This window comes from Astatotilapia calliptera, chromosome 14 (assembly GCF_964374335.1).
Source record: "Astatotilapia calliptera chromosome 14, fAstCal68.1, whole genome shotgun sequence".
NCBI classification, from domain to species: Eukaryota; Metazoa; Chordata; class Actinopteri; order Cichliformes; family Cichlidae; genus Astatotilapia; species Astatotilapia calliptera.
Window position 1 is genome coordinate 4,271,184 of NC_137435.1, and position 11,444 is coordinate 4,282,627.

The window sequence follows — 11,444 nt, forward strand, 5'->3', positions numbered from 1 at the left end:
GCGACTGAACCCGCCCCCCCAAAAAAATGCATAGTGTGTGCCCAGGTTAATGATGTTAATGATGGAGAAATGCTTTAACGTTAAGGATGAAGATGGCTTAGGATCTGATGTGGATGTTATAATAATACAGTTTAAGCAGCAGGTGTTTAACAGCAGGCCTTAGACCAAATCAGCAGCAATGAACTGCAGAAAACCAGTGAATGGAGAAGAAATTCTGGTGCGCATTTTTCACTATAGCCTAAATTTTTACACCTAATGGTTTTCCAATTAGCTGGAAAACCTAGAACACATCATCTTAGCATATCTAACCATGATTTCCTCGTGATATTTTAAAACGCATAATAAAAAGCATTTTTAAAGTGACCATAACGTATACAAATCACATTCAATCGACACACATTTTGTTACTACAGAGAACCTTTGCAAAGCACCACCAGTAGAAACTATACGTCATCGTCAACATTGCACATCATTAAATAAGGACTTATTAATTATATATAAACCTTGCAGTTACAGCAGATCCTACTGACCCAGAAAAACATCAGGAAGCATTCTTATGATTTACACGAGTGTTCCAGTTTTCAAAACATAAAAAAAAAAAAAAAACTTTGCTCCAGTTTCCCAAAAGGACAAATCATTGAAAGAGTTTAGCAAACAAGGTCGGCCTTCTCCTCTGCTGAGACAAAAGGCCTGATATTTAGGGCAAACACAAAGGACAAAGTTATCACTCAAGGACCTTCTTACTTGTACTTAGACTTCTAACAATTGCTCTCATGTTGTACACAAGAGTCTAAATTTATCTAAAGTGTGATCAATAAGAAATTTACTCTGTGGATAGTATGCTGCTAAAATAATTTAACATGCGTATTTAAATGTTTTGCAGCTGTGTGTAGATTTACTATGACACCAGGACATTTATGAGAGTCACAGCTTTGTTTTCCATTAGAGATCTCTTTACTTACAGCTTCATTAGTATTGGCATTATGCTGACACACAGTCATTGTGTCGTACTGATTGTTTTGTTGTTTCCAGCTGCTGAGTGCAGAGTATTTACCTCTGAGGTGTTCCAAAAAAACTGATACTGACCATAGAAAAATAATCAGTGATTGTAGGAGTTTACCCCATAAAATGATGATAACATGAATATCTATGAATATCAAGCTTGCCACATGTTTCTGACCATTTTTGCCACATGCAAATGTAGGCATCATAACTTGCAAACAGTCATTAAGTGCCAACTTTTTTCCACATATCAATTGTGTCAAATGTGCTCCAGTGCTAATACATGTGGGTCTGTATAATTTTCTCAGCAATCCTGCAAACCTTAGTCCTGGCAGGTTTGCGTCCTTGTGTCTCTTTTTAGTTTCTTCAAAATTTAAAGATACATTTTAATGTTAAAGCAACTCTCCTGCTCAGACGGTTCCCTGAGCATCTCTATAACAGCTATGTGAGAAAAATTTGGGTACCCAAGAATAATTTAGCATTTAAGTAGCATCTTTGACACCAAAGCAGGTTTGCTAGAGTGGAGTGCATATATCGGTTAATCTCAAGATCATGTGGGGAACTGAGGTTGCTGGAAAAAGAAGAGGTTAGTAATCTGTTGTATTTCACTTTGCTGCTTGCCGTCAATACATCTGACCAGATTTTTGGCTGCTCCCAAAAATTACACTATTACCTCTGGTAACACTGGAAATATGTAGCCTATTCACAGGAGGCATGCTCTAACAGATGAGGATGAATGCAGTGAAACCAGTGAGACAGATTTACTGCTTAGCCATGATGTTTGGATTTCCTTTCCAGTGCCAAACGTAATTTAATGCAGCGACTTGAGCCATGTGTCTTTGACTGGAGGTGCCACAGGTGGGGCAAATGGTTAATGAGGACAAATCATAACCTGCCTGGGGCACCAAAACACTGAGGAATATATTGTGTGAGCTGAATCAAAAATGAAACGATTATAAACTAACCTGATATATTATTTAAAAAGCATGCATTGCATTACTGAGAACAGAGTTATTAGATAAAAACACAACATGGATCTTCTGTTTAATCTGAAGTGTCCTCTAAACCAGTTAATGCTTGTTGCTCCTGTAAACAAACAACTGTGATTTCAGGGCGTTAATATGCATCAGGCTAAACTTCAGTGGTCCCTTTAGGGAATATTAGAAGTGGAAATGTAAAGCAGGTCAGCTGAGATTATCAGAAAACCACAGAACCACTTTTATTAATAAAACAGCTGCTTTACTGAAGTCAATATTGTTGGGATTTTTCCTGCATAGAAAATATTTTGACGTGAAAATCACCAATGTGGTTCATTTTCTGTAAACCCAGTTTTGTTTACTATATAGCCAGAAATACCAGGAAGATATAAACACCTCTGTTAAGTGTGATTGCCCGGGATCATTGTGTTAACTAAATGCAAACCAACCAATCGTGCTTTGGAGTGCATGAACCTCCTGTAGGTTGATTTGAAGTTTAGTTTTCAGGAAGAGGCGATTGCAAAACTCAAAACACTGGGTCACCGGCCCAGGACCGTGACAATTTCCTGCACCCCTGTTACTTTAGTTCCTGTTTTATTTGGTCTCTTGTGCTTTTCTATTAATTTTAGTTCCCAGAAGTTAATGTATTATTAGTTTGAGCTGTGTTCTCCTGTGTGCGACCTTTTGATTACCTTGTGTTTGTGTATTTACAGCCATGTTCTTCCCTTTAGTCTTTGTCAAAGTTTGTTTGTCTTCTTGTGTGCTCTCTGCCTGAAATGTATTTAGCTGCCTTCTTCTATGAACTTTTGTATTCTTGCAAGTAAAGGCTGTGTATTTACTTTTGGAACCTGCGTTTCCGGGCAGCACGGTGGCACGGTGGTTAGCACTGTTGCCGCACAGCAAGAAGGTCCTGAGTTCAATTCCAACATCAGGCCGGGGTCTTTCTGTGTGGAGTTTGCATGTTCTCCCCGTGCTTGCGTGGGTTCTCTCCGGGTACTCCGGCTTCCTCCCACCGTCCAAAGACATGCAGCTTGTGGGGATAGGTTAATTGGATAATCCAAATTGTCACTAGGTGTGAATGTGCGAATGAATGTGAGTGTGAATGGTTGTCTGTCTCTGTGTGTTGGCCCTGCGACAGACTGGCGACCTGTCCAGGGTGTACCCCGCCTCTCGCCCTATGACAGCTGGGATAGGCTCCAGCGCCCCCCGCGACCCTGAAAAGGACAAGCGGAAGCGAATGGATGGATGGATGACCTGCGTTTCCATTCCGGTCATGCAAACTCAGATACCGAAGTGACAACACGAAATGTGTTTTTGCACGAGTTGAAGTTTTGTCAGACTATATTTGGATTTTTTATTTGTTACTTTAGTTACAAAAGCTGGGATTTTTGTGATGCTGCTGACCATCGGAAATGGAAGACAAGCTTAGTGATTCTCTTCAAAGGCAGTGGGAAAAATTGCAAAACGTCATAATAGCTTCTGAAAATGTTATTGTAACATTTCTGTTTGTCGTCCTCGTCTTGTTTGCAGATAGGGGCACATATTTGTGGGTTTTCAGTGCAGCTGTATTCGTGTGAGTAATGTAACATGAAACTAATTATTAGCCAGGTCAAACTCCTGTTTTCTCAGACAGGTTTCATTAGACAAACCTCGCTTTCTCCTGGCTAATGTCAGATTACCCACAAACACTGACAAATATCTTGGTACCATATGTAGCATCTGGCTGTCCAAACAGCTGTGCTGGGGGCTAGTCATTTGTTAACGTAGTGATTTGTAGACTTCATTTCTACGCTAACAACTTTACTCACTGAGCTAAAGCATTCACATGCAGGCATAAGGAAATACAATTTAAGTTTCTGACATATAAATCAGTTGACAGCTGCTAGAGACACCCAAGAGACTAAATGTTTAAACTACTGCCATTAGTTCAAATATTGGCAATAAAAGAATATTTAATAGATTTTAAAAAAAGTGTTTCACAAAAGACAAACAAGGAAATCGTGTCTTCTTTTTGTTGTTCCTGTTTAATGACACAGGCTAAGAGAAAACAAATGCGTTACAGCAGTCCCAATGCACAGCTCTTTTTGCTGGAGACACCCAGCAGTAGAGCTGACTGCAAGTGGTCCAAGACTGGGGGTAAAGTCGAAGAGAGGCCTGCTGGGGATGAAAAATGCAATCACAGAGCTGAAGGCTGCCTGTACAGAGTGACTTCATCTGTAAAACATGATGCAGCAAAACACACAAGACTGGAGGAGGAGGAGGAAAAGGTGGAGGTGGAGGAAAAACATTGCGACTAAATGTGCAGACAGTGTGGAGGCGAATGTCAACATGTTCCTGATAGAGACATCTGCACATCTTGTTCTTTCTAGATTTTCATTTCCTTCCTTCCTGATTTCTCTCACGCAGCCTGTGACTGACACTTCAAATATGTGAAAGAAAAAGGCTGTTTTATGTCTCTGTACAGCAGTTGGTGCTTTAGTAGGGCTGTGCCCTTCCATGATATCTTCTGCGATAACACTGACTTAATAAAATATTGTTGCTATAGCAATGGCATGTATTCATGTTCCAAACTGCGCACAACAAGACAAGCCCAAGTATGTCTGACAGCAAGGGCCGCATGAGCCTCTAATGACAATTCAGCACCTACAAATTGATTATAAAAAAAAAAAAAAATGTAAGAAAACAGTTTCTGCTGTTTCACCACTTGGGGATGAAAAAGCACAACACAGACTAAAGCCAGACGACGATGGAGGAGATACAAGCAGCTGGCGATGTGTGACCCGAAGGGTAACACATAAGTCCACTGAGCTTTGCTAAGTGCACTTCATATAACAGGAGGACCAAACTGTGCAAATTACCAATGTGGTCACGTGGTGGAAAAGCAGGGCTCTAAGCAGCTGATTAAAAAGCTCAACCCAAGACACAACATCCCAGATTTTATTATGTGACAGTGTTGTGCAACTCCTGAAGTGTTACAAAGTGAACATAGTTTTGTTATTGTTGAACTGAAGCGTTTAAAGGAGTTCTTTTATACAGAAATGTTCCTGGGAAAACACCAACTAGGCTGCTTTTGTGCTTACATTTGACTTATGCTGTGTTACTGGATATAATGCTGTGTCAATACTACTGCACTACAGCGCTGCTGCTGGCACCTCGATTCACACCTCAAATTAGGAAGTGTGTCATCAGTGACAGTAGCTCATCGGAAAAGAAGGAAAATGCTTTTCGTACACTTACACATGCTACTGCCCGCGAGCATCCATAAAACATCATTAAATTTTTTTTATATACCATCAGAAATATCATTATCATAAACTCTTTTGAAATACCATGACATGGTTTTGAGGCTCACCCCTATAACTCAGGTGATTTTTTAATGTAATATTTATTTTATGTAAAGTTAAAAATTTTACAATGTTATATTAGGGAAATTTAAGGAAAAGAATTCAAGGGGATAAAAATGGAGGAAAAAAAAAAAAAAAAAAAAAAAAAAGCCCTCAGATGGAAATTTAGGAGAAAAACTGGCAATTTTACAAGACAACATTTTTTTTCCTCTCATATATTCGTCATGTTTTCTCAACTCTGTAAATTTCCTTGTAAATTTGCAAGTTGGCTTGTAAATGTCAGGTTTTTTTGTGTAATTTTCCATTTTCATAAATGTGTTTTTCTTGTTAATCTGCCAGATTTCATATAAATGTTTCCATTTCTTTTGTATACTTTTGCCAGTTTTGTTTTTAACTAGTACATAGCAAATTAAAACAAAAACATACTAAACATACTAAAATAAGCACCAAAAAACCAAAATGTCAACAGTAAAGCTGCACAAATACAGTATATCAATCTTTAAAGCCTCTGTGTGTGCCACACAGAAAAAGAAGACACTGTAGCTCAGCAGATGAGTGAGCAGGAGAGACTGTACAGCTAAGACAAAGCAGCCCTCTGTATCCAGCACAATCAGCTGTTCACTCATTGTCCAAACACCATCACAGCACAGCTCAACAGCAACAGCTACAACCATCAGGCTTCTGCTGTCAAAGCTTAACAGTCAAAAATTTGTGGTTAAAATTGCAGAAATTATTCTAGAGCAAATATTTTGAATAACATTAATGTCATCATTAAGCTTTCTTTTTTGGATGTTAGTACCTGCATGCTTGCCAGAGTGTGGTTAAACACACACTCTGGGTTGAGTGCCTGCAGATTATCATCTTCTACATCAAAATACTGCAGGATAGAGCAGGGCGATATGACCAAAAATATTTATCACGATATACATTTGAAAATTTGCGATAACAATATAACTGATGATATAATTGACACTAGACAAAACACTTTACAACTCCACAACTTTATTAGTGCAAAAAAACCCCAAAACATCAATGTATTTCCACTTAACAAGCAGCTGTTTTTTATGTGCATTAAAGTTATATAAACATTTAACAGTGAAAATGCAAATTCCTCGCTGACAGTTTAACCAAAAGGCATTTCCAGCGGAAACTGGCCGACATATCCTCAGCATAACCATGTATAATATCCACAAAACTTAAAGAGAGGTTATACACACACAATACGGTAACATTATGTTGAAGCACAGTACGTATCACTCCGCGAGGCTCCTGCCTACGATAGCCGTAATGCTCCGACAATCCATTGAGCGGTGCGGCTTCGTAGCTTTGCAAAGTCGTACTGAAACATTTGACAGATTTGTACCACATAAAATCGTTTTGAGGTCAGTAAACACAACCAGAATTCATACATAAGGCACACGGGATTATAAGGGGCTCTGTCGATTTTCAGAAAAATCAAAGGATTGATTTTAAGTGTGCCGTATTTTCCAAAAAAACACGGTAATAACGACGGCCCGCTAGCATGCGCTACCAAAAATAGTGCTTTGTTGTGTATCTGACGGACCACACCACTGAAGCTGCAGCATTTTTACAAACCAGTTCTGGTTCATCCGTTTCATTCAACGATCCGCTTTCTCCCTTCTCATTCTCCATCGCCGCCATGCTTTTGCCGCCATGTGCGTATGAAAACAAAGGCACTGCGCATGCGTGTTTTACCCATATTCTATCACGATATTTAATTTTCTTATCGTTGCCCAACATTATAGCGGTATTACTGTGAACGGTATGATATGGCCCAGCCCTACTACAGCACCCTCCATCTTCCACCTCACATTTACATCTTCCTGTTATAGAAAGATCCAATCCACTCACCGATCTGTACAGGAAGCCCAGTTTGTTTAATGCGTGTATGAAAGCGCATGTAGAGCACTCATTGGTGCATCTGTCAAAGACAGAAATTCAACAATTCCTGATGAATGTTTGGATGGGCAACGGTAAATGTGTGTTGAACTTTGATAAAACACGAATATAAGATGGAAAAAAAGTAGATTTATTTTAAAAAGGTTAAGAGCTGTGCTGGTCCACAGCTCCAGCAGTGTTAGTGTCATATTAAAAAACACGGACCATCGTATCTGTTACACATTTTGCTGAGAGAATGATCACCACGTCCACTGAACACCTTCAGTGAGAAAAAGATATCACAATGTTTTAATTGTTTTTACTGCTATGCTGTGGGAATATTCATCAGCTGTAATAAAACCCATCTGATTAAAGTGTACTGAAAATTACAGTAATAACACTGCAGCAAGCACCACATTACCTCATAAAACACAATGCACAGGGGGAACTTCTAATTCCAACTGTATAACTGGAAAACTGCTTAAAATTTCAGTATTAAAGCTTGGTATGCTGCTTAAAAGAAAAATCTGCGATAAAACAGCACAAACCCGTACAGAAATATGAAGCTGAAAGGTCAGAGTGGGATGAGCATTGATGGAGGCCAATTTTACTCCCCAGACACTCCGAGTATGAGATGGCTTCAGGCAGGATCCTCACATCAACCTGCAGACGCCTGAGAGAGAAACAGAGGCTAATACTTCTCTCTTCAGTAGTGTTAAGAGGACGCGACCCTTTGCTTCTTATATTTTCACAAAGCAATAAGAGATGATAGAACAAATCTTTATATAATACACAAACAACCACAGAGTGCACACACCTGAGGCCTGACCACGGAGTACGATAAGGTGCTTATTGAAGCAAGTACAGGTTTAACCCTGGCTTTTCAGGTTTAAGATCCTAGTTAAACACGGCAACTTATGCTGCAGACCTAACCCACTCTGCCACAGATAACGCTCTGGGTAAGAGACCAGAAGGTACGAAACCACCTCCTACAGACCGATCAATCCGCTGGAAAATAGCACCAATATTCCCAGAAGAAGCTGGATGCGGGTCTGAAGTCTTTCAACATCAGTTTTTCAATATCATCTAAAGTCTTCAATGAGAAAAGCATCAACAAGAAACTGATTATTAGAAACCACTTTATTTAACATTTATATGCCCGCTCTCAGACCATTAACACCACTGGTGCAGCAGCTGAAACAATAAAGCTGCCCTACACGCATCTAAACATCATTTTAATGTAATCTCTCAGTTTTGTTTGTGTGTTAATGACAGAGCCGTAACGCTGATGAGTATCAATTTACACAATCAGCAGTTCTGCTGCATTTCCTTACCGGCTTCAAATTGGCTAGACTTTATTAATATGGTAAGTCCTTTCCAGTCATACTGGCCAAAGCCCTGAAAGCACACACATTCATGCAGCTCTGATAATAAACATTTCCTCTCTCACACTGTTGCTTATTCTGCAGCAGCTGTGTTGCTTTCATCTGTATTGTGAGTTTAACCTCTTCATATGTGTCTAATATTCCAGTTTACCTTTATGAATCAGCCGCATCGCTTCCTGTGTACTCACTGATGTTTGTAATTGGTCAGATGCTGCCAACGCCGCCGCTTTGATGTGAACACGCTCGCAGCTAGATTGATAAACCCTGAGTTGATACCTACCTTCGTGTGACTGTTTAGCCTGACTGCTGATGTCAGAGTGAGATATCTGAAACACATCCTGGGTATGCTGAAGGTGCTTTGTAGTGCAGGCTGCTGGTACAGGACGAAACAAATCTTCAATAATCCTGTGACATTTCAAAATGTCCTCATGACACATCTGCAGTCACAGTTAAAAGATTTGCAGTCATAAGTGAAAATCTTTAACCAGAGAGTGTTCTAATAGCAAATCATCGATGCATAAATCATGTCCTAAAAAAAAAAGATTTTTACAACTTATTTTGACCAGTCAGCTTCTTTTCTACCTGTTAGGCTTTAATTTCAACTTTAAATATTAGTCCTCAAAGAAAAAATGGAACCTGCCACTGCACTGAGTTGTATTGAACTATGGGATAGCAATGAGAGAGCCTGACAGCCATCAATCACGACATGTGCCACTAAATCAACCATCAAACTGAAGAAAAGCAGCTGAAGCTCAACACTGACGGTAACCACTAACATGTGACAGCACTGTTCAGACTCGCCTGCAGTCTCTGCTGGACATGTGTGAATAAATTGACTAAAACACACTAAAGAAATGCATTTTTGTGACTGTAACTCGTGAAATACAAAGTGTGCTGCATAATCTGTACAACTTAAAGTCAAATGAAGGTCTACTCTTGCCCACATTGTTCCCAGTTTTACTCTAATTAATAAAACTAGAACTTACCCAACAAGAAACACCCAGTCCATGGTGGGAAATTAAAACCCATTAAAACATAGCTTAGATGTACACAGTCATAGATACCTTAAATTATAAATATTATAACTGGTCTTCTTCGCTCTTTCAATGTAAGGATTATGCAGACAGAAGAACCACGCAGCCTATTTAGTGCGGTGCTCAATCACCGCGACATCGTTCAGCTGGCCAGAACATAAAGTCGCTGTTACACGGACGCGGCTCGTGACATAAAAACCGTTATTCACTGTGTGTGACCAGTACTGACATGACATGACAGACATGACAGAACGCAGTAAAATCCCAATGACGGTGTAAAAAAAACAAACCCAAATAAATTAAGGTTTTCCTACCTGAAGGACGTCAGTTTTCCCGCCGCTGTCCGTTTTCTCCGTCTCGTTTTGAGCCTTTAGTTTTTAAAATGGGTTCTGAGGCACCAGCCGAATGCTGCAGTGGTCTCGTGCAGCAGCGCAGCCTCACACACATGCACGCAGTCGGCTCCGCGTGTGCCGCTGATGATGATGATGCCGCGCGAGCTCCGGACAGGAAAACAACAGAAGTGCGGGCACTGGGCGTCCGCGAGGGGCTCCGTTCAACCTGTTGCTTACGTCACGACAGCGCTCTCCATGGATACGTTCACATTGTTCCAGTAAACGCCACACAGGTGCTGAGCTTTTTGCTCACTTTGGAGCTAATCGCCTGAGTGAAAATCAATCGCAACCATTTAAATACCTGATAAATGCATTTTTAAGGCTCGTTCAAGTATAAATATCGGCCTGTTTGGACATAGAGCTTTTGTCTTTATACAGCCGCTATATTGTATTATATCAGGGTTTTACTTAATTGTTTATTCTAATTTATTTAGATGTTCACTTATTGGGCTGCTTTATTTACCTGTTTATTAAATTCAATTGAGCACGTGAGTTTTGTGTAATATTTACATTGTTGAGCTTTTATTTTGTGATATTGCATTTCATTTAACTACTCTGCAATAAAATATGATCTTATGGGTTGATGTTACTGTTTTGGTTGCTGTAAGATGGATTTCCCAACTTTTTCCTCAGAATTCTGGGATTAAAGACAAAACTCTGAAAAAAAGATGTCCCCACTTTTTTTTCTTTTTCCATTGGCCCTAATCTTCTTCCGTAACAATCGTCATTCCAATCTAATAAGAAAAAAAGGACCTTAAAAAGTTTGCTGATTTTGCCCCAAACTGTGATTTTAAATGCTTCTTAAAACCCAGTGGAAGTTACAGTTCTCCACTACATTTAAATTCAGGATTCCCTGAGTACCATGCTCCTCTGCTAAAAAGTCTGGTAGTATATTCTAAAATAAGTGGACAAAATGTTCTTGTCTCTATTACTGTTAAGTCAGAGGCTGCATTAGAGTGTCAAAAGGTTGAAAATGAACTCAAATACTACAAAATGAATATACATTCCGTATGAAAACATCTTTAGACTAACACTGTGATGGATATGTTTCTTAAACCGATGTACATGTAGGTCCATAAATATTTGGACAGAGACAACTCTTTCTTTCTTATTATGGTTCTGTACATTACTACAATAAATTTTAAATGAAACAAATCAGATGCATTTGAAGTGCAGACTTTCAGTTTTAATTCAGTTGGTTTAACAAAAAGATTGCATAAAAATGTGATGAACTAAAAAAATTTAACACTATTCCTTCATTTCAGGGGCTCAAAGTAATTGGACAAATTACATAACTGAAAATAAAATGTTCATTTCTAATACTTGGTTGAAAACCCTTTGCTGGCAATGACAGCCTGAAGTCTTGAACTCATGAACATCACCACATGCTGGGTTTCCTCCTTTTTGATGC

At 39.3% G+C, this 11,444-nt stretch overlaps 1 protein-coding gene across 4 annotated transcripts in view; it reads right to left on the reverse strand.

Moving 5' to 3' along the window:
- Positions 1-10,299, reverse strand: part of LOC113036142 (glycerophosphodiester phosphodiesterase domain-containing protein 5-like) — a 42,580-nt gene extending 32,281 nt beyond the window's left edge. For 2 of the 4 annotated variants that reach the window (XM_026192258.2, XM_026192259.2), the window contains exon 1: positions 9,956-10,298. The gene's annotated coding sequence lies outside the window, so the exon portion shown is untranslated. Of the gene's footprint in view, positions 1-9,593; positions 9,706-9,955 lie in introns of those variants that run through there. The other 2 variants (XM_026192260.2, XM_080289349.1) reach the window with 2 other exon arrangements.
- Between the last annotated feature and the right edge of the window lie 1,145 nt (positions 10,300-11,444).